Here is a 5,000-nt window from a genome sequence, read left to right on the forward strand (position 1 = left end):
CAATCACATTGTCTTTGGTTACTCAGTAATGGCTAAGAAAGAATATATTCACAAACATGACGGAGTTGGGATCGATATACATTGAAGCTATGCCGAAACTATGAAATAACAACAGAAAAAAGATGGTATAGGCACACCCCAGAAAAGGTAACAGAAAATGAAAAAGCAACCATACTCTGGGATATCCCAATACAAACAGAAATCAAGGCTAATAGACTGGATATAATTATCAGAGATCCCTGAACACCAAGGAAAGGTGCCCTCTCTAATTCCTGCTCTCCGACTCACAGGTCTATACTTAGAGCAGTACCATTCAGTCATGCCATCTTTGCAACTTTCGTTTACCTTTCAATAAATTCATAATCTTTCTGAGCGTCCAAAATACTATTCCAAGCCTCCACGCGTACTAAAATGTGAGATGTTCCCAGGAATGTTTCTAGACTCCTGAAGAAATCTTATTTTCCAGCACCTGTTTATAAACAGCCCTCAATCTAAAGGCACCACTTTCACTGCCATCAACGACCAGGACCACCACCTTACCGTTTGTGTCCAAAAAGATTGCCCGTACTCTCAGATCTAAGGTTTTCCGGAATAATGTTGCTACACTGCTACCAGCTCCCGACAGATCACAAGAAGAGAATATTTTGTAGTCTTTCAAAATGGATGCTAGAGCATGCATTCTGAAAATTCTTGCATCTCTAATGGTGCTAACATCTAAATCAAGTGATCTGAGATCCTTGAGCAAACGATCATGCTTCCAAGCTAACTCCAGGGCACGCACATTCACACACCCTACTTTTAGTGCAGGGATGTTAATCGGAGAAAGCGAAAAAAAAAGTGGTGGTGGTGTGTGTGTGTGTGGGGGGGGGGTGAATATAATTCACCTTCACTTTTGAGAAGCCCAGGTATTTCAAACCTTTGTTCGGGTGAATGTTTTTTTAACGGCGCCTCTTAGAATATTTTATCAATAGTATTTTTTTTTAATTCCCACACTAATTCGGAATTTTTCCCGTATTTTTTTGTATAAGCCCGAAGACGTTTTAACTAAAAGTCTGTCTTTCGGGGTCTTAAGGATGAAATTTACAAATTTCTCCGCCTCGGCCAGGATTTTTAAAATTCTTAATTAAGGAATCCATCAAGACACTGTTGCTTTTATTCACAAAAGTAAAATTGATGGATACATTTTGTGTTAAGTTTAAATTGTTTTCTTTTAACAGATTTTATCGTCGTCATGTCAAACTCCTCGAACCCTTTCATATCCGCTGTCTCCAGCGCATTCTTCATCTGACCTGGAAGGACAAGATCCCACATACGGAGATCCTGAGACGAGCGAAATTGACTAGCATCGAATGCATGGTCCTCGAACGTCAATTGCGCTGGGTGGGACATGTTATCAGGATGCCGGAAAACCCTTTACCCAAGATTGTCCTTTTGGGGGAGTTAACAGAGGGTAACAGACCGCACGGAGGTCCAAAGAAGCGATATAAAGATCATCTCAAGAAATCCCTGAAGCACTGCAACATCCCTCTTGGTGAACTTGAAACACTGGCCACAGACCGTACTACCTGGAGAGGTATAGCCTAAACTGGTACGCAGCATTTTTAGGACGAGCAGACTAGACTTCGTGAAGAAAATCGGAGACAGCTCAAGGAACGTCAGCAAAATCCTAAATGAACTCATCTTCGTTGGAGCCCTTTTCGCTGCTCTCAGTGTAATCAGACATGTGCCTCCAGAATCGGCTTTTTCAGGGCCTGCCAGCGCCATCAAGACAACCTCTAAGCATCAAAGACGATGCCGTCATCTGTCAAGATGGACTGCCTAAGAGAAAAGAAGAGATTAGAAGAGATTGCTCTTTTTGAGATTGTCCCAATTGCACCGATTACAATAGGTACAAGACTCGCTTTTGAGGCTCTATGGATTCTTTTGACTTCGTATAATCTTAAGTTTTGGTACTTTCCGACTTTCTCGTTATTTATCTTAACAATATTTCGGTCTGCATGTGTAACTACATCGATACTTGTCCATTCTTTGAACTCCTTCAGTAGGGGAGTGGTATCTAATCGATTATGTTGCAGTGTTTTGTCTATATATACTGGAATATCTCATGTGGTCTCACCCGATCAGTCTCCGTTACTGGCAAAGGCTGGTACTCATACCACTTGTTGTATTCGCACTGTTACTTTGTCATGGTGTTTTTTGTATTCCTTTTGGACTAGTTTTGAATATCTATATGTCTAACTATCTCAGATGATTCTCCACATATTCTACACAAAGGTGATGCTGCTGTCTTAGCAATACTACAGTTGATTGAGTTAATACGAAAAGCTTGTTCGTGAACAGTAAGAATCAGTCCTTCCATTCTTTTCTGAAAAATACCTTATCTTAACTATCTCCAGGATTTTTATTTTAAAAACCCTCCGTGTACGACTTTCCCTTTCCGGTTGATGATCTTTTCTCTATTAGTCTTCATATTGCACTCCTGGAGGGTCTCCCTATTGTTGTTGATCAACTTCTCATTCAATGCAGCCTGCAACATTCATCACTATTCCTCAGATGGGAACGCAAACACTTGATCCTAACACTATCTTCTATTCCAACCAGGGAATTGCAAAATCTATGATCTTATTCTGTTTCTTTAGTCTTCAACAATCACTCCATTATATGTAAACTCCCCCACTTTATGTCTGTCTTTGTATTGTCCCTCTCATCCTTCGCCCTGGTAACAAATACAAGAAATCATCATCATCATCATCATCATCACCATCATCATCATAATCATCGTCATCATCACCATCGCCGTCGTCGCCGTCATCATCATCATCATCATCGTCGTCGTCGTCATCGTTGTTATTAAGATTCCTTGTTTGACTTATAAGATTTGATTTCACTAATAAATTAGATGAGACTAAACAAATGTTATAAGTCAAATGAAATACGCTGCGTTTATTTTATCGTTATTACAAGAAGAGAGGAGAGTTATATTTATATCCTGCAATTATAGCCAGAAATATTGTTAAAACTCAGACACAGTATGTCAGCACCACACTTAACAGAAATTAAAAACTAGCGTTAAGAAACTAAGCTAAGAAATATAAAAGAAAATAAATTATAGAAAAGAGAAAACTGGTGAACATTTGTATCTTAATGTAAGTCATATAACAAACAGTTAAACATTATGCGAAGTAATTAGCAAGCTCAACTACCATACTGACGGCAAAATCACAACCCGTTGTATAATAACAATCTCAAATAACATTAGGTAAACTTTGTAATTCGACGAAACTTCAAAAATACTCACACTGAACTGGTAGACACTGCACTCTTAGTTCAAGTCCCGTCGAGATCATTTTTGGTTGATACATAATATTAACCCAAAGCGGTGGACTAGGGGAATTGTAAGTATGATGGACAGGATGCTTTGCCTTGCGACACTTGTTCCGACTCTTTGCGTTCTGAGTTCTAATTCTGCTATAGCCTACTTTGGTGGGAGAGATTTAACCAGCTGTTCGTTTTAACACCACGACCTGGTTACATTAGTGACTTTAGCGGAGTCCACTCTGTTGCAAACCTTCGGGATATGTTTTCCGTATGAAAATATTGCATTTCCTTTCTCCCTCGTTCATCTAGAGTTGAAAAATTCAGTAATAGCCACTGCCTTCCCTTTTGACTAAAAGAAGAAAAAAGACAGCATTATAAATCATCTAACGAAAAATCAGTCATTATACCACTACAAAGACAGGAACTCAAAACGAAAAATGCGCTCATTCCACATACTCCACGATTTTGACTCCTTCATCCATCAGGAGCCCTAAACTCTGGAGGACAATTTTAAGATCACCAATGCCTGTTAAAATCACAAATACACACTTGAAACATCTAAGACCTAAGTAAATCAATTCATTCCTCAATACGTAGAACCACACTTATCACAAGCCAACAACTAACTAGAAATAAAATGAACTGTATTTTCTTGGAAAAGATGAAGTGGATTGGCCTCTCTGTACATAGGCAAAAGACGAGATGGTCACGACAATATACATTTGGTTATAGATACGCTAGACCAAAGGTTCTGAACCCAGTTTGGCCAAAGGCCCCCTTTTGACCCTTGGCGTCACAAATGGCTCCTCTAGAAAATATTTATATTTTTCAGTATACTACTTACTTTGATGTCAGCAGATAATGATTAAAAAATAAAGGACGTCGCATTACATATGCGCTTGTTTGCAGTCGGGAGAACAGATGTACAAATTGAAATGCAAAAAAAAGAAAAAAAAACGAAATAAGGAATTGAAAGTTTGATAATTGCATTTATTTCCACCACACGACACTTACAAGATCAATGTGTTGTCTATCAAAAAAGTGCTCTTTGATGCAAGTAAATGCCGATAAAATCATTTCAAACCTTTCCGATTTCCCTTATTAAAACAGCTAGAACTTATGCAACAATCTGACATATAAGTTATTGTCAACCAGGAAGAGGATTAAAAATTGCTTAAGAAAGATAGAAATTGTTGAAATACATATGTACTTCGTATGAGTAGCAAATTGTTGAGATGTTCACTGTACTTGGATCTAGTTTCACTGTACTTGGATCAGAACCCTTTTAAAAATAACGTAAAAAATTTTGAAAATTTGTCATATTAGAGATTCATTTCTTATTCAGGATCTAGTTTGTTTCATTCACAAAATCTGCATTGTTTAAAAAGAAGTAAAACATCTGACAATTCGTTATACTGATGCAGTTTTCCAAGCTTGTTCCTATGAAGCCATGAACTTCTGGAGAAAAACTTTGATACACACACATTTTTTTATCAATTCGTGGTTTTGAAATATGGACAGTCCAAATCAAAATTGTGTAAATATGTGTGCCAGAAACAGTAGTTAAAAATTAAGGAAATAGATTTTTGGGAGATCTCTTATTATGACTGACTTTTATTCTAATATTCTAATATCTTCTGAAACAAAATACATATATATGTATAAATGCATACAGAAAAATA

General features: G+C 37.6%; 1 long non-coding RNA gene across 1 annotated transcript in view; it reads right to left on the reverse strand.

Annotated features, from left to right (window-relative positions):
* The window catches only part of LOC118762342, a 17,070-nt gene that overhangs the window by 10,199 nt on the left and 1,871 nt on the right, over positions 1–5,000 (reverse strand). The window contains exon 2 of the long non-coding RNA XR_004998090.1: positions 3,299–3,667. This is a non-coding gene — a long non-coding RNA (uncharacterized LOC118762342). The remainder of the gene's footprint in view (positions 1–3,298; positions 3,668–5,000) is intronic.

This window comes from Octopus sinensis, linkage group LG2, assembly GCF_006345805.1.
Source record: "Octopus sinensis linkage group LG2, ASM634580v1, whole genome shotgun sequence".
In the NCBI taxonomy this organism is placed as follows: Eukaryota; Metazoa; Mollusca; class Cephalopoda; order Octopoda; family Octopodidae; genus Octopus; species Octopus sinensis.